The sequence below is a fragment of the Vanacampus margaritifer genome, chromosome 14 (genome assembly GCF_051991255.1).
Source record: "Vanacampus margaritifer isolate UIUO_Vmar chromosome 14, RoL_Vmar_1.0, whole genome shotgun sequence".
NCBI lineage: Eukaryota > Metazoa > Chordata > Actinopteri > Syngnathiformes > Syngnathidae > Vanacampus > Vanacampus margaritifer.
In genome coordinates, this window is record NC_135445.1 from 18,645,569 (window position 1) to 18,671,770 (window position 26,202).

Here is a 26,202-nt window from a genome sequence, read left to right on the forward strand (position 1 = left end):
AATTGGCTATGAAATCCACATATCTTTGAATTTTTCATGCAGCCCTGTTGCATTCATAGCAAAGCAAAATCTCCATGCACATCTAAAGAAAGGGGGAAATATGTATTTTAAAATATCAAATAATACCAATTTAAACAATTGTTTATTTTATTTCATCTGTGGTTGGGTGGCAACCAGTCCAGGATTTAGCTACCTAGCATGTTGTCTCTCATCTGGGATAGGCGCCAACTCACCTGGAACCAGCACTTTAGAAGAGATGGAGAGATATTATTTTCATTTGTTTCATCCATTACATCTTGTTCCTCTCCCTTAGCTGGGAAAAAAAGGAAAATGTTTCTGTCAAATGTGTGACAGCGCAAGCATAGTAGGTATTTGTTAAGGTACTTTATTACAATTTTTTATAGTCGTTTACACACAAAAATGAAAATGTTCACACAATTGCCGATGTTTACACACTTGTCCGAAGTTGCATAACAATAGGCACAGACTCAGCTTCACACTTTTTGCAAAACATTACACACAGTGATTTGCACATGCACACTACACACCTCTACACACATTTTCATACCTTAGACACAGATAAGGATTTTGAGGTTACTTCCTGGTCATTACAAATCACTGACTTGTCAATGACCACACCAATAAACACATTGGATAATCACATTCACTAAGTGTGGAAGCACACATGTGCTTAATCTAATTCAACCTTACAAGAAAGACAAAAAAAAAATTCTGAAGAAAAAAAAACAGTTTGTGAGTTTGTCAATATCTTTTGTCGTCTAAATTACCCCTTACATAAAAATAATACCAGTCAAAAAAAAGTCTAGCACATGCTAAGTCCCTAAAATAGGGTTTTTTACAAATGTGTTTTAGATTGGTCACCTTGGTGTTTAACTGACTGCAACAGTGTCTCATCACTTCAGACTGTATTCATGAGATGACAACAAAACAGCATTTTTGTTAATATATGTATGCTTTTAATATAAGTACGTTGTGACTGAAGTGTGTCATTTTTTCAACCAGTGTAGGAGTTCTACAAATTTAGTGCGGATTAGTTTGGATAATTGTGGCAATATTTTGAAAAAATTAGCCCTGCTTTCAAAAATGTGGGTAGACAGTTGAAAAAAAAACTGTGGAGAAAAAAAAGAAAGAAACAGCCCTTTCAATTGCAATGACATACGTGGACAGCAGGTGGCGGTGCAGACTAGGTGAGCAAATTTTGTCTCGCCACCTAGAATTTTAACATGCCAAACTCTCAAGTCACTAAATAGGAATTTTATATAAATTGGGGTATACAATCTAAAACAGAATATGTGCTTGAAACAAATGAGAAATGATGTTGGGTGGAAGGTAGTGTCCATTCTCAGGGCATTGAATCAATCACAACAGGACTGTTTTAGTTATCTTCTTCTGTTCTAGTTTTGAAGAAGATTCTTTCAGGAGAGGGTGACATTGCTTCAGTGTACTGTCTCGGTCCAGCTTTAAGCAGCAACACTTGCATTAGAGACACTAGCATCTTCATTAATATGATAGAATATTTTTCCTCATGTGTTTTTCCCCCCTTGCAGACTGCATTCTGCATTTGGTTTAAATATGTAATGGAAATGTAATCAATTTTCATTGCACTTACATTTATCTTTATCACTTACCTGTATCCTTAAACTTTAAAGTACTTTTCCTACATGTCTTCATAAAATTTTCCTGCTACAAATGTGTTTTGTCAGATTGGCTACTTCTTCTAAGTCATATGCCCCAACCACTCTACTTAAAAAAAAAAAGTATTGTATTGACAATTTTTGATGTAAATATTCTTCAAATATGTATATTTATTTTCAAATAGAATTACATGGGTTCAGACTCGCCTCAAAGTTTTCAAACATTTTTTATTTGTAATTTTCAATTAAATTCTTATTTAACCAGACAAGTCAACAATTTGTACTTCCTATGTATCACACATCTCGAGGTCAGTTTTCATTGCGATACCGTGGGGCTCAATTATAGAATACAAATTCACAATTATTAACCGATTCTATGTCTCGATCTAAATACAAAATTAAACTTAAGGAAGCTTTAATGTCAAAAACATCTGGTGTTGCAGAGGCTTGACTGATATATACAGTATTTAATATGTCTGCTGCTATGGAATAGTTTTTTCTACAGTAATAATTCAGTTATGTTTGATGATATGTTTGTTGAGGCTATATTGGTAGTATATTTTTGTTATTAAAATGTTCGTTTATTTTTCTTAGGTGAGGTCCTTGATAAGCTCATAATTTTTCTTTACAATTGTGTGTAAATAAACAAACAAACCAAGAGCACCATCTGAAAAAAATATCGCAAATGCTTCATGAATCTTCATTTTTCAATCACTATTTTTCACCCGGTTTATACCGGAAACACAATAACATATTCATATTTAACAGGAGAAGCTACTGTACATTAGACATCATTTTCTGATGCTTTTGTAATTTGGTGTATTGACATAATCCATAGCCTCAAGTGAAAAGTTCCTCTCTGTTGTTTTTTTCACTAGAGCTGCAGTTTAGATGGCAGACTTCACCTCCTCTGTGACCTCCCCTCAGGTGAACTGACCTTTCATGAGATGAATCTGATCCAGGTGAACTGGTCTAGTCAAAACACAATACGCTGATTCGCCTGCCCTCCCCGAACTCCACCACCCCGACGGTGTAACATCAAGGTTATGGTGTCGTAACTGCAGGCTGCAGGCTGACTGTACAGATGAGAGAACACCTGGTAGACGTGATGCTCCCAGCGTCTACGCTCTCACTAGACTGAATTAATTATGGCACGATAGACTGAAATACATCTCAAATCATTACAAATATATTTTTTCTATAAACATGAAAATTTATTTTTGTTTTTGTAATTTCATTTAGGCATATCCCTTTCAAAAAAAAAACTAAACTAAATGATAAAAAAAATATGCCATATAACAGGGGTGTCAAATTCATTCCACATTGTAGTTATGGTTTCCCTCAGTGCCATTATGACTTTGAATGCATATATATGAATAAATAATAAATAAATAAATACTGTATGACCCTTGTTATATTATCAAATATGCACAACAGAATCCAATAAAGTCCAGTCTTGTTCTGCTGTTTTTGAATTTAATTTAAAAGGGAGATTGTAAAAAAAAAATACTTGCAATATTAAAAATGAAGAGAATTAGCAATTTTGATACTGTAGCAAGAAACATCAAGTCGAAACACATGGTTTGCCTTTGTGGTTCATATAATATAATCTGGCCCTCATACCTTAAGTTTCATTTTTTTTATTAAGAGAATTACTCAGCGCGTCTCCAATTTAGTGACAAAATGTAGATGAGATGTTGGACTTGGTAAAACCATGTCTAACAAGTGCCGCTGGTGGTGTAACATGATTTTGATGGATTTGTTCGAGGCGCTGGCAGACAGATTTGGTGCTCCACGGACATGTGTGGTGGATGTCATCAGATTCCATTCATAAATATGACATCAGTGTGGGACAATGCCTCTCAGTCATTGTAGAAATTAATTCATTGAACAAATGATTATCTTTATCAGCCTAATATTATGGTTGTAAAAAAAAGCCGACCAAGTCAGTTGGGTTGACCACAAAAATTGGTCAACGCAAAAATGCACGCTTCAAAGCTATTTTAATAATAAAAATATATATATATTTGCAGCACCTGGAAGATGCCGGAACCAATAATTCGTGTTTCCGCAGGCACTTATTGCTGATGGACTCCGACCGGTATTCACCACTACTAGCTAAAATGCTTCTTAGGGTTTGTTTGTGGTCTCTGAAAAGGGAGAAAATTTGCATCGCTACATATGATGTTTGTAACAAAACCAGTCCACGTCAAAATGGCGTTCAGGCGACCCCGGTTCGATTCCCGGACTGAGCAGCCCTTTCCTGCAGGTCATTCCCTCGCTCTCCCCCATTTCCTGTCAAATCTTCAGCTGTCCAATCAATTAAAAGGCAAAATAAATAAATAAATCGCAACATAAATAAAGGAGTTCTAATGAATGTATTTTTAGCCAAACCCACGTAAGATGGCGGCCCTACCTGCGTCAGCAACAGGAAAGCGGTATCTACTATAGCAGTGGTTCTCAACCGCGGTCCTCAAGTACCCCTATCGAGCCATTTTCCCATGTCTCCCACACCCAACACAGGTGTTTCAAAGGATTAGCTAATCAGCCAGCTCTGCATGAAGCCTGATAACGATGTACAGGTGTGTTGTCTGAGAGAGGCATGGAAAATAGGCTGGATAGGGGTACTTGAGGACCGGGATTGAGAACCTAGGTACTATAGCATAGAGCAAGACTCACTCATCCAGATACGGTGACTTCTCCAATTATAATCTTTTCACTCCTCCAAGTAACGTGCAGAGTAGACATCTAGCATTTTCCATAAGCAATATTACTACGGTTTTAAGCCACCAAATGTGCAATAACCGAGCCAAATTGACCCAGTTGGCCACATAATGCACTTAACAGACGCAAGGGAGTTTGCAAACGTGGATGCTGGCGGACTAACTTCGCAATACCATTGGCTGGGTTAGCATTCGCTAGTAGCATTGGGGGTGGCATGGCTCAGTGGTTGAGTGATCGTGTCCCATCTGTGAGGTTGTGGGTTCGATCCTCACACTAATAATAATAATAATAATAATAATAATAATAATAATAATAAGGGAGGTACAATGTAGTAATAATAATGATAATTATTATTATTAGTAGTAGTATTTTATTTACATAGCACCATGTTTTAAATGTGCTATGTATATAAAATAATATTAATAATACTAATAATTGATAATAATAATAATAATTATTATTATGTTGTTGTTATTATTATTAATATAATAATTATTATTATTATTAGGATTATTATTATTTCATTATTATAATACAAGTATTATTAGATTGTGTAGGTGTACATACTTAGGCTGGTGAGTGTATTCAAAGATTGTGTCATATCATACCTCATATAACAATATTTAGATAAATAGATTAATGTTAAATATTCTGCTACAAATAGTGTGCGATCATAAACTCCTTACAATAAATGAATAAATGGTTTTGCTTATTCACATGCAAGTCATAATGACTGTTTATGCTGTGTAAATAATCTCATAGCATTTTTTTTGACAAGCCACTTAACACCACTAAATAGTACTTTTAAAGGGGAAAGCAATGCTCACACATTATGCATAATATCACTTCTATCACATATTTTCTTCTATTCATACGCTGCTGATGTAAATCGGATGCTGATGAATCTGTTCATCCTCTGACCCAGATAGGAACCACACAGCTTCACTTTTCATTCTCTTCACTTTGGACTCACAGTATTCAGCCTGAAGCACAGAGGCGAGGATTGCTAGTAAGTGGAGGTTAGCAAACAAATGACGATGTATATAAATAAAAACGCAGCCATTATCTAAAATCAGCCTGGCAGCGTTTATCAGATCTATAACACTGTCTGATCTCTCTGCCAATAATCGGCTACTTCCACAGAAACAGCAGCAACATGCCTGGGGCGAGAAGGGGTGTGTGTGTGTGTGTGTTAAAGAGTGGGGAAGAAAAGAAGGGGGGAGGAAACACACTTGAGATGTCGGTTCCAACCTCAGGCAGCAAAAGAGAGTTCAGAGGGTGAATGAAGTACTAACGGTTACTGCCGAGGTGCTACTGAGCAATGTACCTGAAAGGACCTCATTTAGAAGCTTTCATCTGTTCCTTTAATAATTTCTAATGTTTGAAACCTACATCCTTAAATCAATATACGTATTTAATCTATGTGCATAATACTGCTGATCCTTGCAAACAACTCAATTCCTGGTATGGGCAAATGTTATTGTTTTGCTTGATAGTAAATGTGTACTGATTTGTGAATTAAGTTGTTCAGATGCATCATTCATGTGCACTAAATAGCAATTCATGTGGAAACTGCTCATTTTATCAACACAGTGTATTAACTGCTTGCAAAAATGTTATGTCAGTATAGTCAACCCAATGTACTGGTTGTTTTGTCACTGACTAAATTATCAAAACCATTTTGCTGAGCTTCCTAGAAATTCTGCCATAAGGATGAACAACTGTAATGATCTCTTGGCTCTATTACCGCTCACAGTATCTTTTGGATAGATTTGCACAAATACAGCATCTTACACAAGATTAAGCTTGAATGTTGTCTTTGGTGGAACCTCAGAAACGCCCTGAAGATTGTACACATGCAAATTTGAGAATAGAGGTAAAATATCCCCCTAAATTTGCACAAAACCGGAGCTAGAATGTGTCATACATGATTGAGTTTCAAAATATATTCATAAAACAGTTCAATTTGGAAAAACATGCATGTAACGTGTTAAAACGCCTATCAAGGTTTGACCGTAACCCTGATACATAATGGAGTGTTACTGTTACACTAAGGACCTATTTTCATTTCCAGCGTAAGTCTAGTGCAAAGCTTTAACTGGGTGCATGGGTGGAGTTTTCTGTTTTTTGCTAGACTAGCGCCCATAGAAGACTGCATTTGCACCGTTGTGGGAGAGAACAAAGCATTGACACTTACTATTGTGAAGGTAGGACAGTTTTGTTAGTTTTATGTTTAGACTTGTAGGATTCATGAAAATGTTCAAAGATGAGGTGGGTGACAACCATCATTTGCTGAAATAAATGAGAAAGGCTGCATTGTTATTTGTGCTGTTGTTGGGTTTAACAGTGGTGGCTAGCTAAAAACATCAGTGGCCCACCACTTAACACAGCTGCATCTACTGGCACATGTGCAACCGGTAAATGAGCCAATTCAGAATATTTTTTCTTGCTGACAAACTTCTACTCCACATTTCACTGTTAACACTGATGACATGGCGGAACAAAGAGAAGCTAGTTAACTTAAAGAGGCACCTTTCGTCCGCCATTTGGAATTGGTTTGGGAGTGAGAAATCAGGGAATGAGCAACAAAACAAACTGCAGCTGCTGCAAAGTACTGTATGTTTTAAAGTGTCTGGGATGCTTTAAGTTAAAATTGAATATGTTATTATTGAAGCAACACTGAGGAACTTTCAGTTTACGTTGATTACAGCGGCGCCATAAGGACAAAAGTGGTATTGTTATATCTGAAGGAAGACCACATTTCCTATGAGGGTAAGCGTGAAATCCGGGCTAATGTTGATCCTTGACTGTCCTTTCGTCCGGGGTAGCTTTTGACGTATGCCATAAAGCAGTCAGCACATTTGTAGATTTTTGTGTGGCAGTGTTCCTACCATCCTCCTCAAAGTTGCTTTGTGCCAGTAAAAATTATACAGACCCCTTCAGACCATGGCAAAGGTACCATTCAACTAGTTTTAAATCAATGTTTCATCAGAAGAGTTATGAAAATATTTTATTAAGGTTGAAAAGTTCCTTAGTGCTATTTTAAACAATATAATGTGCACGGCAAAATAAGTATTTCACGCATAAAGTAAAAAAAAGGGGGGCATGTCAGTGAGCTGTCACGGCTTGCAAAATTCATGAAAATTTCATTTTTACAAGGCCGTTTCATTGCGTTTTCACCAAAGCAACCACTGAATCATATTATTTGTACTTGTACTCTTGCTTAAAAGTGCTTTTAAAGTGATTTAGTCTCATGTCCTTTTTACTTTAAGGCTGTGGAAACCAAAGCGACACGGAAGAGAAAACTAATTATTTATTTATTTATTTATTTATTTATTTATTTATTTATTTATTTATTTATTTATTTATTTATTTTTATTTTTTTACATCTGACACACAGGTAGGCTTTGCTTTGTGGTAGACTTGCGCTGGGCATTAAATTAGTGCCCAAAGAGTTTGTTACCTTATTTGTTCAATCGCAATCTACAGTACCTGTTCTCTCCACATTGTTATTTATTGGTAAAGCATCTATGGTTCTTGATGTTCAAGAGAAGTCTGCAACAGTTAACAGGGATTGAGCTCACTCACAGCATTGATATGTTTGGAATTCGTGCAAACCTTTGTCTTGAGAAATCTCTAAAACTAACTCGAACTGAACAATAAACATTCAATGTGAATAAAGCAAATGACTTTGGAGTATTTCATGAGCTCTGTAAACAAATTTCTGAGTGCTGACATCATCCTGACACACACAGGGTGGAGGCCATGTGACATCACTCCTTTGGGGTTAAAGAGCGTCACTGTGACACGCTGTAACCATAACAACATGTTTTTTCTGCATTTACACAGCTGAGGTGTGTGTTGTTGGTTTGAGTCATGTCTGACACTTTAATTCCTTCCTTTCCTGTGCCGAAAGCTTGTAAGAAAGCAGGCAGTCTGACTTTGACATACGGTCACAGAGGATCACGTTTACTGAGCACGAAAGGATGCATTCGTGGGTTCATTACTAAATAGGTACGATATGGTGGATATGTACTGGTATGTAATTTGAATGGACTTGCATGTTTGCATTATGTGTGAATAGTAACAAGTTCACATTCCCTCCATCTTGAGATAATCACTTTCAGGTTTTACATGAACAAGAGATTAAAAAGTTATCTTGAAAGAGACTTTTTTTTTTAAGTCTCGAAAATGTTTTGTACGACGGTGTATTAAGGTAACGTATAAATACATATATTTTTTAGAGGGTGGAGGCAATATTCTGAGAACAACTCACAAATTTGCCACTTTATTAAGTGGCAAGTTTGCAGGGGTAATAAATGTGCGACTTTATAAAGTGGCAAATTTGTGACTTTATTAAGTGGCAAATTTGAGAGAAAAAAAACTCAGAAACTTACGAGAAATTCACGTAGCGTAATTATAGTCTAATGTGAGGATTCGTTGGTGGTTATAAAATAAAAAAGCAGGATGGAGACGGATTCATTCTTGATTTAAACTTTACTCGTCATATACGCCAACTAGAGCGACACTTACTGATCCCCTATCAGCTCACTCACTAACCAATCAGAAACTAGCATACTTTAGGTAAATACAAGTGAATGACAGAGAGCAGCAGATTCGACTGAGTGAGATTCGATTAACTTAGCTACTTGTACAAAAAAAATACCAAAATGTATGAATGTCTAAATAATAATTCTGGAAACATAAATGTACAAGTAAATATACAAGTGCTTGTTGAAAAATTAGAATATCCTCGAAAAGTTGAATCATTTCTGTAATTCTATTCACGAAAGTCAAGCTTTCATAAATTATAGATTCAGGGCCCACAACCTTAGTAATTTCAAGTATTTATTAGTTTATTTTTGCATTATTTGGGCTTCCAGCTGATGGTCCTCATTTTCCTCTTGATAGTACTGTAGTGTGGTCCTCGTTTTCCTCTTGTAATACGGTACTATCAAGAGGAAAATGAGGGCCACCAGACCCAAAAACAAAGAGCTGACAGCAGGCATAAAAAAAGCCTGAGCTTCTAGGACGTCCAGGCAAATGCCATGGCGCATCAAGGAAGTTGTTAAAGCAAAGGGAATCTAACCAACTAATGAAGATTGACATCGTTTTGAAAATACCATCCATCCATCTTTTTTTTTTTAATGCTAAACACTGGGAAGCATACATGGTGATTTCTTTGCATTATTCAAATTTCTTGACATCCTGTTTTAGTGGGTTTTATGTGCTGGAAGCCCAAATAACGTAAAATTAAACAAATAAATGCTTGAAAGTTGTGGGCCTTGAATCTATAATCTATGAAAGTTTGACTTTTTGAATGGAATTACGGAAATTATTCAACTTTTTGAGGATATTCAAATTTTTTGACAAGCACCTGTAAATTTTAACAAATTAACTAATTTGCTCAGAAAATGTATGCATATATTCTATTTTTAATGTTTAAGTGTCCCAAAGACGTATTCATACGTTTTTTAATGTTTTTTTGATGCTTTGATGCAGCCTCTCAACTGCAAAGAACGGTTGAAGAAATTGTAGTTATTACACAAAAGGCCAGCAGGTGGCAGCAAAGCAAAAAAGATCAACCAGGGCCTTGTTAAAAAAAACTTACTCACAGTCCTAAATAAATTTGTGAATAATGATGAAACTTAGAAATATACTTTTTTTTCCCTCTGATGGCAGAGACTCAAATCTTTCTTTTGGTAGGTTCCATGTTTTTATAGCAATAGAACACAATATTCTATTGGCCTTGCAAAATCAGTCAAAATCCAGTAAAACAGGAGTGAAGGGGATTGCTTCAGTGAAAATGGCTGGGAGTGAATAAGTTAACCTAAATGCTTGATCCTCATAGTGTGGTGGTGGTGTGCTGGCAGTAGTCAACGCTTCAAAGAGCGAATACTTAACATTATATGGTTAATAGCTGCTAAAGTAATTACTATCTCCTTATTTGAAAACCTGACCAGAAAGTATTGGCACAAACATCCGAGTAGTACGCTTCTCATAAATGTTTGAGTTTTTTTTCTCGCCAATCTGCCTCTTTACAAAGTCGCAAGTGTGCCACTTAATAAAGTCGCAAATTTACGAGTTTTTTTTCTTGGAATATTGCCCCCACGCTCTAAAAAAAGATATTTATACGTGACCCTAATACGCCGTCATAGTTTTGACCGCAAACTTGGATAATTAAATTTTTCAAACTGCATTATGTGAAAAGACCAATTGTAGCAGCCTAAGTGTCTATCACTTCTAACATAAACAATAAAATGCTTCCTGTTAAACAACTTTATTTGTTGAACAAGCCACCAAACAAACAGCCTGCATCTCAAATGTCAATTTGTAGATTAGTTAAAATATTAGCTTCCTTTTGGACATACGTTGATTAAAATATTCACTCCTTTAGAGGCAAGTTTGTTTACTTGGCTACTGTTAATTAAACACGATGTGGCAGTTCTATTTGGGCTTATGTTTTGTTATTCAATATTTGAATAGTTTCCCTTATTTGTACTTACTTCCTGTTTGTCGATTATCCAATCAGCTCTAAGCATACCCTTTTGTGTACTACTCTGTGTGATTAATCTGAAGGAAGAATATCCAGCCATCCAGTCATATAATTTGTTAAACAAGCATAATTTCAGGAAATTCTGCCCCAAAAGTTTTTTTAAAAAACATTCTGTTTTATGTCTGTAAAAGTCTACACACCCGTGTACAACTACTGTTTTTTCTGATGTAAAAAAAAACAAAAAAACGTTTTCCTCAATTAATGTGACCTATATAACCTGTACACCTCTATTGCATTTATTTCTTTTTTTTTTCAAGAAGGAAGTAAAGATAAACAACTAAAATAATGTGTGGACACTTTCTTATATTTGGAATGTGACTGTGTTCCGAATTAACCACACATTCAAACTCATTAATTGGGTATCAGCTAGGGTCTGAAACAATTAGTCAATGACTTGACTTTACTTCTTGATATTGACGTCTAATAACGTGTTTTTGGCATCTCGTCTTTCAATCGGACAATTTACAGAGGACTTTCAACCAGAGGTGGCAAATCCATGTCCAGAAAGTAAAAACCCTGCAACAGTTTGGCTTTCGCCCCAAGTGCTAGCTAGCTAGCTCCCCTGGTGCTTGTTTACCAGCTAGGGAGCTAGCTAGTTAGCACGAGGGGCGAAAGCCAAACTGTGGCAGGGTTTATACTTTCTGGATCTGGATTTGCTTTCAATTTACTTGTCTGCTCGTGTCACCAGATTAAAATGCTAAGGGAAGCGCAACATTTCTGATCAACAACTGGCAAAACAGTCTTCATAAATCTGCATGCGGATTCCATGAGTATGAAAATAAGGTGCTGGTGGATGACAATCAGTGATCTTCGCTCTCTTCTATGGATGTGCACATGAAAGTTTATCTCTCCCAGCAGGATGCCTATTGTAAATAAGCATTAATCTGGGATCAAACATGCCACCACCCATTGGCCCTACCCTCTGCACGCCCCTGTATGCTATTGAACATAAGATGAGACCGGTTATATTATACATATTTCAGTTTATGCTTGAAGTTTTCTTTTGTCTATACCGTTAATTAAGGTTTCGACAATTTTACTCTGGATGTTATTTTTAATGTCTCTTATGGGATACATTGTTTAGTCTTTTCAAGCACCACCATACACACACACACTTTTTTTTTTAAACCACCATTGAATAAATTGGTAACATAATGGAGTACACTTTTATAAAGACATTTCTAAAACCACAATAAAAACAAAAGTATTTTTTTTTGTATCTGCAGCTGCTTAAAAAAAAAAACTGAAACCATTTTGTGTTTTCTCTGTGGACCATCAGACTGTTAGTTTGGTCATGCTCCAATTAACGTAAGTGGTCATTTGCGTAAAAGCAAAATTGAAATCTTTTTCATTTTAATCAGTACCCTAATTTCAAAACAGCAAAAAATAATTGAAATCAAGGGGAACCCATCGTACATTCATTTTGCAATTATTAAACAAGAAATGGTTAAAATGGTTAAAACACCAAGAACCCCCAAAAGTGAAGTTTAACATATGTATTTCCCCCCTGTCTCCTAATATCAGGATTAATGTAAATTTGTACCTACCAAATTCATGAATTATTCATGTGTGTGTATGTGTGCGTGTGCGTGTGCGTGTGCGTGTGCGTGCGCGTGTGCGTGCGCGTGTGTGTGCGTGTGTGTGTGTGTGTGTGTGTGTGTGTGTGTGTGTGTGTGTTTGCCTTTGTGTATTATGAGGACATTTCACCTGAATACATGCCGTGCTGCGAGGACATTTTGAATTATGAGGACACAGCCCATGTCCTCATAATTATTTCAATGCAGAAGTGCTTCTAGGGCTGTAGAAGGCTTAAATCCAAAGTTTTAGCCAATGTCCTTGTAAAGCACAATTACGTGAATTTGTGTATTTTTGTGTATTTGATGGCGCCCCCTGTAGGAAGGTCCTTGTAATGCACCACTTCATGAATAATTCACACCAGTGTATATTTCACAGCATTTGATTGGCTGACCATCACCTGTCCCCACAATTACGCACGTCTCCATAATTCAGTTTTTTCTCAAAATGCTGTGTATTGTGAATGTTTGTCTGTAGACACAGAGCCTTATTTTTTTTGCAGCCACCAATTCCTAAGTAAATAATTAAATAATGAAATACCCTATGACATTTAATTATATATTTCAGTATTTAATTATTTCAGTGGTTGTTTATTTAAAAATGTACAATGGTTAACAGCAGAGACAGAGAAACTGTCAGTGCAGTACATTGATTCATCATTTAACATCCCACCCTACCTTTACAGTATAACATCTTTCTGTACACCAGTGGCCAAATGTTTTGAGAATTACATTGATTTTCTAAAAATCTGCAGTGCTGACTTATTATTGTTTTTTTATGATGGCAATTTGCATGTACATGTACTCCAGAATGTTATAGTGATTAGATGAATTGCAAAGTCCCTATTTGCCATGAAAATTAAAGTAATTTCCTTTAGTGACCTTACAAACTTTAAGTGAAGAAGGCTTCAGGGCACCCAAGAAAATCCAGCAAATGCCAGGACTATCTCCCAAAGTTGATTCAGCTGCGGGGATAAGGACATCACCACCAGTGTAGAGCTTGCTCAGGAATGGCAGTAAGCAGGTATGAGTCCATCTACACCCATGGTGAGGGAGTAAGACTTTTGGAGGATGGCCTGGTGTGACCAGTGAAAAAGGGATTCCATAAACACAGACCAAAATAAGGAAAAAAGAGTTAAAGTTATTTTCTCTGATTAACCCCCTTTCCAACTGTTTGGGGCATCCGGAAAAATGCTTGTCTGGAGAAGAAAAGGTGAGCGCTACCATCAGTCCTGCTTCATGCCAACAGTAAAGCATCATGTGACCATTCATTTGCAGGGTTAATTCTAAGCCAAGTTACTGGGCTCGCTCACAATTTTGCCAAAAAACACATGCATCCATTACTAAAGTATAGTACCAAAACATCCTCGGACAGCAACTGTGTGACAGCAGCAAGGTTATTTTATTTACTAAAGCAAAAAAACATTTTCGTTAATGAAAAAAATAATAATAACTTTTTAAAAAAACAAACTGAAATCACATTAAACGATTACAAAATTATCTATAATTCTAGCAATAATATCCTTTGTTTTCGTCTGTGGTAATTAATTTAGTATATGAGCCTTTCGGGTTAATTTTAAATGTGATCTATTTTTTTTTAATTGACACTGTAAATCATAGAACAATAGCCACTCTTATCAACAAAGTTCATAATCCAACACTGAACCAATTTGTTGATTTAAATGTGATTTATTATATTGCCCGGAGTACGGAAGTGACGTCATCTAGCAGCCCCGATAGAGAACCGCCCCGGCTCTAATTACTTCACGAGACGTGATGGCAGTGTAGCTGTGCTAATGAGGTAGGTTTGAAGCTTGAATTTTTCCTCCAGAAACTTGTTTATTTTAATGTTGGTCGCTTGTGTACATTGCTGAAAATGATTTATAATGCAAGTCCAGTGTAAGTGCAGCTAAGCTAACGTTAGCATACCTAACCATCTGTTGATTATGATGGTTGCAGCAAATTATTTATAATTGCTACGCTTTTGTTAGTGACGGTTAGCTCAGTTAGCATAGCAGAGCTAACCGTCTGTTGAGTAAGATAAATGCTAATTGAAATTTTTAAGAGGAAAGCAATAACAGGCTGGTTTGATAGGCTGGTTTATGATGTGAAAATATACAATGGTTTAGTATTACCAGTACAGTATAAATGAAGTATTGGTAAATTGCTGCATTTGTGTTTACTTAAATTTGTTCTTTAAATAGAAATATTTAAGTAAAGTCTGTTAGTGTTCATTACATTTAATTTATGCAAATATTTAGCAGAGCTGTGCTATCCACTGTATTTTATTTTCGTTGGCACATTTACTGCACACTGCACAGGATATTATGGTCCACAGAAAGTCAACTTCAAAACATCTGCACCAAGTTACCTATCAAACTGATTGAAACTAATTTTTTTCTATAGCTTTAGATCATTATCTTCAGTGAGATATGTCAGTCATGAGGCCACAGAGGGCAAAAGTTAAACCCAAAGAAGAGGTAGCATATTTTTCATCCTTAGGTAAAGACAAGGATGGCTTCACCATAAAATATATTAATTCATTCAAAGGTGAGTATTGGTAAAAGATTCTTTAGTATGGGCCTAGTTTTCATTACTGTTATAATGAAATATTTCCGTTGTATCCCTTTTTCTTTGTAAGGTTGAGGAGTGTTCAGTTCCTGCTCCTTTCAGAAGGGAGTCTTTCCTACTGAATATCGAGGAGTAGTTATGTGAAAACAGGCTGAGAGTGTATCATGATGCCCAGAAGGTTTTCATGTTTGAATTTCACTACAATGGAAAAACACTATGGTATGTTTATATGGTGTGTTGTCACACTTAATTTTGTTTTTTTTGGGGGTGGGGGGGTTATCGTGCAAGGTTTGACAAAACATAAAAGATTAATTATAACTCAAAAGCAAAAGTACATTCTTTTCTCAATATAATTTTTTTTGTTTTTATTTCATTTTTTTTACAATATTGTGACTTATTTTTTTATTTTACTTTTACAGTTATCGTGAGTATCGCTAACCTCACAATATCATGTTGATTATCATATCGTGATTGCTTATCATGACATTTGGATATTGCTTCATACATGTGACATACTAGAATTACTGGTCGCACATTCATGATTACATGAAATTACAGTTTAGCAGTCTAGTCTTAGTAAGAATTTAATTGTATTGGTATTTTTCTATTCATCTACCCCAGGTTTCCACTGAAGCACAACCTGATGAAGACACCGCTATCACAGACTGCGCCAAAGTTGACCAGGTGACTAGATTTCTTTTTGAATGTTGTTGAAATCAGTTTTCAGAAGCAAGACATTAGTGGAGGGTGGAGATACTAGGGCTGCACAATATGTGGAAAATATCTTGGCGCACGAATGGCTCATGCAATATGTGTATTGCAAAGACGTGCAACAAATGAATATTGGATTGTTTGTATACTTTAGTCTGAGGCTAAGCGATATGGCCAAAAAATAAAATAAAAAGTCTTTTAAACCAACCATCCAGCATTCTGCCACCACTTGTGCAAAATTACAACTCACAATAACATCTGGATGTAACAGAACATTATAACAGCTTTTAATAATCCAGAAGACAAAATACATTTCACGATTTAGCAAATTTTCAACGATTCAATTTGAATTTAATTTATTCAATTAATTTGATTTATTGCCAGGCCCTACTTGAGTCTGATTTTGACCAATCAGAGACAACCTTAATTGCGCATCGCCATACAAGAGAATTGTATCGAGGAGCATTACTAACAAAAAAAAAACTTATTTGGATAAGACTAGATCAAAATGAGCATGATTATTTTTCCGCACGTACGTGTATTTCTTTAATTAGATTATGAAGATATATATATTCGGTCCATGTTTAATGTCAAAATAATCTCCATCACTGTATAAAACACCCATGTCACATGTTTTGTCAATACTGTGCAGCCCTCGCAAGATACACAGTCCTCACAATGTCGTAGTTGTGAATAACTGACACTCTGAGGACAGTGTATTTATACACTGTGAGTTTAAAATACGTTTTGAGGGCTTGGAGTTACACATACAGTCCTCACAATTCATACTCTGGTCAGGTATGGACACTCTGAGGACTGTGTATTTTCTTATTTATGTGTCATTGTGAAAAATAGACGTCAGCAATTTACACAAACCTGTAGTGCAGACAGATTTATTTATTCATTTTTGTAATGGCAAATAAAATGAGTTTGCATTCACATTACTTTAACCTATTCATTGTTCTGTATGTACTGTAACTGTGTAAATGCACAGGTACAGTCATGTTACTAAGAATTGAATTTTATATGTATTTTTCTCTTCATGTGTACCAGGTTTCAACTGACGCACAACCTGAAGACATAGCTGTCACAGACCAAGTTGACCAGGTGACTAGATTTCTTTTTGAATGTTGATGTTGAAATACGTTTTTCAGAAGCAAGACGTTGCACAGTATATAAAAAAAAGATCTTGTCGCACGAATGGCTCATGCAATATGTCTGTTGCAAAGACATGCAACAAATGAATATTGTATTGTATACTTTAGTCTGACTTTGACCAATCAGAGACTACCTTAATTGCGCATCGCCATACAAGAGAACCGTATCGAGGGGCATTACTAAAAAAAACTAACTTATTTGTATAAGACTAGATCACAATAAGCATGATTATTTTTCCGCATTAACGTGTATTTCTTTCTTTGGATTATAAAGATCTCTCTATCTTTATCTTTATGTCTATATATCTATATATCTGTCTCTCTATCTATATATATATGTATATTTGTGTATATATATATATATATATATATATATATATATATTTGTGTGTGTGTATATATATATATATATATATATATATATATATATATTTGTGTATATATATATATACTGTATATATAGAGTATGTATGTATACAGTATATGTATAGATCTTTTTTTTAGGTCCGTGTTAAATGTTTAATCTCCATCACAGTATAAAACACCCATGTCGCATGTCAATACTGTGTAGCCCTCGCAGATACACAGTCCTCACAATGTCGTAGTTGTGAATAACTGACACTCTGAGGACAGTGTATTTATACACTGCGAATGTAAAATAAGTTTTCAGGGGTTTGGAGTTACAGATACAGTCCTCACAATTCATACTCTGGTCAGGTATGGACACTTTGAGGACTGTGTATTTTCTATTAATTGTTTCATTGTGAAAAATAGACGTCACCAATTTACACAAACCACTAGTGCTGACGGATTATTTATTTTTGTAATGGCAAATAAAATGTGTTTGCATTCACAATACTTTAACCTATTCATTGTTCTTTATGTACTGTAACTGTGTAAATGCACAGGTACAGTCGTGTTACTAAGAATTGAATTTTATATGTATTTTTCTCTTCATGTGTACCAGGTTTCAACTGACGCACAACCTGAAGACATAGCTGTCACAGACCAAGTTGACCAGGTGACTAGATTTGTTTTTGAATGTTGATGTTGAAATACATTTTTCAGAAGCAAGACGTTGGCACAATATATAAAAAAATATCTTGTCGCACGAATGGCTCATGCAATATGTGTATTGCAAAGACAAGCAACAAATGAATATTGCATTGTATACTTTAGTCTGACTTTGACCAATCAGAGACTACCTGAATTGCGCATCGCCATACGAGAGAACCGTATCGAGGGGCATTACTAACAAAAAATAACTTAATTGGATAAGATTAGATCACAATGAGCATGCTTATTTTTCCGCATTAACATGCATTTCTTTCTTTGGATTATAAAGATCTCTTTATCTTTATCTCTATCTTTATTTTCTATATCTATCTGTCTTGCTCAGTCCATCTCGCTATGTCTGTCTGTCCGTCTCGCTATGTATACAGTATATATATCTATATGTATGTGTATATATATATGTATATGGATAGATCTTTTTTTTTAGGTATGTGTTAAATGTTTAAATAATCTCCATCACTGTATAAAACACCCATGTCGCATGTTTTGTCAATACTGAGCAGCCCTCGCAGATACATTGTCCTCACAATGTCGTAGTTGTGAATAACTGACACTCTGAGGACAGTGTATTTATACACTGTGAGTGTAAAATAAGTTTTCAGGGCTTGGAGTTACACATACAGTCCTCACAATTCATACTCTGGTCAGGTATGGATTCTCTGAGGACTGTGTATTTTCTTGTTTTTGTTTCATTGTGAAAAATAGACGTCACCAATGTACACAAACCTGTAGTGCAGAAGGATTTATTTATTTATTTTTGTAATGGCAAATAAAATGAGTTTGCATTCACAATACTTTAACCTATTCATTGTTCTGTATGTACTGTAACTGTGTACATGCACAGGTACAGTCTTGTGTGTTACTAAGAATTGAATTTTATATGTATTTTTCTCTTCATGTGTACCAGGTTTGAACTGACGCACAACCTGAAGACATAGCTGAAGACGTAGCTGTCACAGACAAAGTTGACCAGGTGACGAGATTTCTTTTTGAATATTGATGTTGAAATCAGTTTTCAGAAGCAAGACGTTAGGAGTGAAGAGTGTAGAGTAGATGCTAGGGCTAAACTATATAACTAACAAATATAATCACAACAATTGTTTATGCAATGTGTATTGCCAAGACGTTAAAAATACTGTATCCAACAATACGCTTGTATGGGACTAAAATTTCTACAAGTCAACATTAAAAATATCTCAAATTCAAGATTTGTTGGCAGTTTGGTGATTTAGATTATGCACTGTAGTGATCTTTTTTTCCCATTAATTTATTTATGGTGGATTTTAGAGGTGAACTCGCTATAATTTTTTTATTTTTTTTTTAAACAGAAGTGTAAACATCAGGTAGTTTATTCACTTGTATCAAGCTTGGATAAATGTGCTTTATGTTTTGGACCTTTCGCTGCACTAGAATGGACTGGCATGATGGGTATTTTATCTTGTGTGTTATTTGTATCTGCAATGGATCTTTGTTTCACGCAACCAGGATTAATAGTGCAGGCATTTTCATTGAATGAATATAATTTAGTCAAGAGGATAAATTATGACCCATGTTTATACCGCTGTCTTTAGTTGCAAGCAGCAAAATGTTGAGCAATTGTCTCAATCTTAACGACTGTCTGACTCGGTAAAATAGAAAACGTCTACTGTAACTGAAGGACTGTATCACACAAGACCCGTTTTAGGGGCAATGCCATAGATTAAGCATATTAACTATCCCTCTTGTTAAATGCTTCATCTCATCTTTCGAATAAATGTGGTGACTAGATTTATAATAATCTTTAGTATATGCACAAACTTTAGGTTCTAAATGCTTTTCTAGTTTGCTCCAGCATCTGGCACATATCCCGTTGATTGCAAAAAAAAAAAAAAATGCAAAACTGCTTGATGATGAAGACCACCTATCTTTGGTAAATGAACTTTAGCACATTAGCCCATCAATGGCGGGAGCTACTTCTTCCGCGAGCGCTCAACACTTGTCTCAAGCTTCTACTTCGAGTGCATCACTAAGTAGCAGCGAAGTAAAGCTAGTAAATATTTATGACCACCCGCCAAAAGGAACTTTAACCCGCATCCGGCAGGTGTCAATTTTAGAGCCGCTGTATATATGCACATGTATGTGTGCGTCTACTGTATATATGGATATCATTGCTGTCCTGTGAAAAACATGTTTCCATTTTTAGGTCGCGGGCTGCTCTCCGGTAGCGATCCTTCTTGGCGGCACGGCTTGTATCACGGTGCGCTTTATAGTCTGGAAAATATGGTGGAAGTGTTTTTCACAGGACAGCGACAATATGTATGTCTGTATGTATGTAATAATTGTTTTTGTTTAAAAAATTAGGTTGCTGATGTATCCAGTTCAAGTGAGGATTCATCAGCAGAGGAATATGTTCCAGATTCTCACAGTACTTCAGACACTTCCTACATTGAACCTGTTTTTCAGAAATTCTGAAATCCGAAGGTATTCCAGTAATGAGCTATTAGAAAACTGCTCATCTTTAAGATGAGAGGTAGTCATGTTTTAAAGAATAAAATGTTCAATGTTCACTCTTTTGCATCTGGTTTCATGTCTAGCTTATCCATTACAAAGATGTGCTTGACCTAGATAACCTGGTCACATAAGAAGCATTGTTTTATTAACATACCAGTTTCAGTCTGTCCTAAAGTTGTAACATGGTGCTCAAGGATCAGGTATGACTTTGCATTTCACAGTATTGTTATGCACAACAATGCGACCTTATATCAGGTAAGTCATTACACATCAATGTCATTTCAGTTTGTGTAACGTCAGAATGCCAGAACTTTCAAGTCACTTCAGTGACATGGTTGCTGTGTGTTGTGTAAACTTTGTCCTTGTAATGTGAGTTGGTCCTCATAATTACCATTTTTGCCATGGGCGTGGCTTATTTAGCTCATTATCTATGTCCTCATAATTACTGTTTTTTCAGGTTTTTCTTTTTTTTGTGCGTTGAGTTTTTTAAAGTTTTGAAGTGAAATTTCCCTGGATGACCCCCAAAAAATTTTTGGGGTGCAAGTCCCATCTCTCTGGCATTAGCGGAAAGGGGTGTCCCCGTAATACACAATTAAACAGGTTTGGAAAAAATGTCCTCATAATACACAGAGGCAAACCTGCGTGTGTGTGTGTGTGTGTGTGTGTGTAAGCCTTCTGGCTAATAATAATCTGAAGGTACAGACAGTGGAACAAATCAACATTGAGAGTATGTCACCATCACACACACTCATGGATGTCAGTCAGTCTGTCGTTTTGGATTTGTCACATTGAAATGAGAGACTAAAATACAAGCGCAATAGACTGAAAACTACTGGTACAGTTGTCTGTTGTGATTGTAGTGATTGCAAGCTGGTTAAGAAAAGGGTCCTCAACAAGCCAAAAGTCATATATGTTTTTAACACTTGCAGAAATTCACAGCATAAAATAGTAGTACCAGTCTGCCCTCCAAAAGTATGAATGTGGTGTGGTTAAAACAATGGGAGACAGGTGGGTCGGGTAGAGGGGAGGCAAGAGGCCACGGCATCGAGGTGAACCGTAGCTTTCATATCTCTTCAAGTCCTACCTGACACCACAGAAGGCCTGGCAAAAAGCATCTTCAGTAACTTGACCAAAGTACAGCTCGACCAGTTGAATGCCCAAAATACAGTTTGTGGATTACATGAGTATCCATTTAATATTGTATTTACAAAAATGACCTTCCGTTGTAAAGTTTTTGGTTGTCCTCATACTGATAGCACCAGGTAAACTGTTGTTTGTTTGTTTACTGAACATATAAACAAGTCACAGAACAATGCACCGTAAAAGGAAGTAAGAAAAATGTAAAAGAAGAAAAGCCGTATACTGTTAATGATCATCATTTGGCTCAGTTCACATATTCAAAGAGAGTAGGAGGAAGTAAAAAACTTATCTAGTCCTACCCCTTGTTCTTTGTATGTTTGAAGTTGTTTCATATTAATACAAGAATGTTATTCATATATCTCATATATATCATATATAAGAAAAGAAAACATGAACCTGCTCATATATACAACTGCAATTTGACATGTGCAAACACACACACGAACGGCAAACTTATTTATAAATCATTATATCATCATACTCACACATATTTTTTATTTTATTCAATTTAATACTTCACAAAAATTGCAACATTTCTACAATTATATTGAGTCATACCTAAAGTATTTTTGTGTATATGTGTAAAGTGAAATGCTGAAGTACATAATTAAATTGAGAATAATTGGTCAAGCTAATTATATTGGTGAGTAATTTGATCAATTTGAGTTACCGGTAGATTTTTGTGTTGATTTAAAATTAAAATTGGCATGCTGATTCAAAAATTGCAAGTTTTTTTCTCCACAACTTACCCTCCAGAAAAACTAAATTCCACTGATTTTCTGTAGTAGGACTAATAAAAAGAGCTGATTACGATTGGACTCATCTACTGCTACATGGCAATTTGTTTCTGCCGTCACAATTGAGATGGTGAGAGGTGTGCAGCTCCCAATAATTCGTACTATCAATATCTGCAAACAGAATAGTACATTAGTTGGAATTAAGAGGATTAGTGCTATTCAAATCTTAGTAATTTATTTACATACATGCAGGGCTGGACTGGACATCTGACATACCGGGCAGATACTTGGTGGGCCAGCATCTTTTGGGGCAAATGCAGTGCTTTTTAATGATTATTTTCCTCCATTTTTACCCCAAGAGACTGGCCCATGCACAATTTAGATGGGCTAATCCATTAATCCATTTCGAATATAGACAGAAAACTGAACCAATATCAGTTAATATCAGTGTCAGAACTATGAGCTTGTCAGGGGTGGTCAGGAGTCAGGGCCAAGGGCTGGGCCGGGCTGGCAGGCTTAAGTCAAATGCCTGGGCCAATTTTTTTGTGCCAGTCCAGCCCTGCATACATACACATTTATTTCATATTATCTTAAGAAAACGAGGGTCCTATAGCTAAAAATTTTTTTTTTTTTTAAAGATCAGTTTTGGATCCCGCACCCAAAGATTAGTTAAAAACAGCTGTAAAACTTAACTCAACAAAAAAATTGTGTTCTCCAGTGTTATTCAAATAAAAAGCTCTTCTACCTCAGTGAAAAGTTTGAAATTTGGGTCAGGGCTATCATTATTAATTATTATTATCATTATTATTATTATTATCCATCCATCCATTTTCTTGGCCGCTTTTCCTCACTAGGGTCGCGGGGGTGCTGGAGCCTATCCCAGCTGGCTTCGGGCAGTAGGCGGGGTACACCCTGAACTGGTTGCCAGCCAATCGCAGGGCACACAGAGACGAACAACCACACTCACATTCACACCTAGGGACAATTTGGAGTGTTCAATTAAGCTGCCATGCATGTTTTTGGAATGTGGGAGGAAACCGGAGTACCCGGTGAAAACCCACGCAAGCACGGGGAGAACATGCAAACTCCACCCAGGAAGGCCGAAGCCCGGACTCGATCTCACGTCCTCTGCACTGGGAGGCGGACGTGCTAACCAGTCAGCCACCGTGCTGCCCTATTATTATTATTATTATTATTATTATTATTATTATTATTATTATTATTATTATTATTATTATTATTATTATTATTATTATTATTATTATTATTATTATTATTATTATTATTATTATTATTATATCATCATCAGTAATAGTAGTAGTATAAACCCAATTCCAATTAATTTGGGTAAACAGAATACCAGGATTTACAAATAATTTTCCACCTAGATTTAATTGAATATACTACAAAAACAGGATATTTCAGATTCAGACTTTGTTTTTAGCAAATAATCATTAACTTAGAATTGTATGGCTGCAACACGTGGGACAGGTGGCAAAAAAGACTGCGAAAGTTGAGAAATGCTGATCAAACACCTGTTTGGAACATCCCACAGGTGAACAGGCTAATTGGGAACAGGTGAGTGCCATGATTGCTCAGTCATTCACAAGCGAAGATGGGGCGAGGTTCACCTCTTTGTGAACAAGTGCGAAAGAACATGGTCTAACAGTTTAAGGACAGTTTTCCTCAACAGACAATTGCAAGTAATTTATGGATTTCATTATCTACAGTCCATAGTACGGTCAAAAGGTTCAGAGAATCTGGAGAAATCACTGCATGTCAGCAAAAAGACCGAAAACCAACATTGATTGCCGTGACCTTCGATCCTTCAGGTGGCACTGCATTAAAAACTGATATCAATATCTAATGGATATAACCACATGGGCTCAGGAACAATTCAGAAAAACAATGTCAGTAAGTATAATTCGGCGCTACATCCCTAACTGCAAACTCCTTTCCTCAGTCTCTTATTTGGTCTCTTGAGGTCTCTCTAATTGGTTGGAATTTAGATGTTTCTGGGGTTGGTGAAAGATTCTGGTAGTAGGTGATGTCTGGTCGGTGCTGGATTTCACTTTTCTTTCTTTTCTTTGATCCTTCCTCGGGTCTCCTGACAACTTCACGACTCTAGCGGGATTCTGAAGTATTCGGTTTAGGTAAACAGTATGGGATTCTAAATAGGTTTTAGGTGAAATAATGAGCACACACTCACACGCACGCACTTATGCACACATACACACCCGCACATGCACATACAAAAAAAATAAGAAAAAAAATAAGAGAGAGCAATGATGATGACATGTCGAATCGGTAAGATTACCGAATGAACAATACTGAGCTCTCTCCCCCCAAAAAAGAAAGAAGAAAAAAAAGGAAATTGTGGACATCTCGTCCACCAGGCCAAAGGGGAAAAGAACCACCCGGAAAGTTCAAGAGGCAGCATCTGTGATGGTATGGGGCATGGGTAATTTACACATCTTTGAAGCCACCATTAATGCTGGTACACACAAGGTTTTGGAGAAATATATGCTGCCACTCAAGCAACATGTTTTTCATGGACGCCTCTGCTTGTTTCAGAAAGACAATGCCAAACCGCATTCAGCACGTGTTACAACAGTTGAAAATTTAAGAAAAAAATATAGTAAATTGAGAAAATTATTACGCCAAATAAACAAAATTATCTGCCAACAGAAAAAGAAAATTTTACTTAAATTTACCAGCAAGATTTTGAAAAATAAGAAAATAATACTAGGCTCATCATATCAAATGTGGAAAATGTTTGTTTTAAGCCTCACAATAATTAATAATGGCTGTTAACACTAAATGAAAATCTTAAAATAAGCACAATGATCTTGTCTGACAATCTTATTTTAAGTAAAAAATAACTTGTCAGAGCAAAATAAGCAAATTTAGGTTAAATTTAATAAATTATATCTTATTTAAGATTTCAGTTTTTGCAGCTTCGTAGTAAAAGAGCACAGGTACTAGATTGGCCTGCCTGCAGTCCAGACCTGTCTCCCATTGAAAATGTGTGACACATTATGAAGCGTAAAATATGTCAGCGGAGACGCCGCACCGTTAAATAGCTGAAAATGTACATCAAGCAAAAATGGGAAAGAATTCCAACTACAAAGCTTCAACAATTAGTGTCCTCACGTCCCAAATGTTTATTGAATGTTGTTAAAAGAAAAGTTGATGTACACAGTGGTAAACATGACCCTGTCCCAGCTTTTATGGGATGTGTTGCAGCCCAAAAATTCTATGTTTGTGATTATTAGCTAAAAACAATCAAGTTTATCAGTTTGAACATTGGATATCTTCTCTTTGTAGTGTATTTAATTAAAAAATAAGTTGAACATGATTTGCAAATGATTGTATTCTCTTCTTGTTTATGTTTAAAAGTACATCCCAACTTCATTGGAAGTGTGTTTGTAGTATTAGTCGTTGTCGTCGTATAGCAACAGCAAGAACCACAGGACCACCATTCCTCCTATTTCTGTGTGGTCCGCTTTAGTTTGCTTGAGTTCCTTAATATGTCTCCATCAATTTGAGCAGCCAGTCGTTTTGGGCATTTAGCCTGATGGTTTTTGCTAAATACCATTTTCTGCCTGGCCTGAGTAATTGCTGCCCAGCAGTCCAAGCAGACATATGATGACATTAGATTTCTTTGTCACAGTGTGATCTTCTCTTATTAAGTGAATTGACATAATGGGGAAAATAAACTGTAAAAATAGAATACAATGAAATAGGAAAGATATTCCTTGATTAAATGTGACAAAAACTGAGAGAACAATATTAAAAACTGAAAAGCTTCTG

At 36.0% G+C, this 26,202-nt stretch overlaps 1 long non-coding RNA gene across 3 annotated transcripts; it reads left to right on the forward strand.

Annotated features, from left to right (window-relative positions):
* Positions 1-12,582: 12,582 nt before the first annotated feature.
* LOC144034169 (uncharacterized) lies at positions 12,583-20,568 on the forward strand. 3 transcript variants are annotated; one of them, XR_013288171.1, is made up of 8 exons: positions 12,583-15,059; positions 15,151-15,299; positions 15,702-15,764; positions 16,845-16,898; positions 17,916-17,969; positions 18,930-18,995; positions 20,205-20,258; positions 20,363-20,568. It is a non-coding gene; the product is annotated as an uncharacterized LOC144034169 (long non-coding RNA). The 3 variants fall into 3 exon arrangements; XR_013288172.1 differs by lacking the exon at positions 20,205-20,258 and having other exon boundaries at positions 12,583-14,310; positions 14,916-15,059; XR_013288170.1 differs by lacking the exon at positions 20,205-20,258.
* Positions 20,569-26,202: the final 5,634 nt, after the last annotated feature.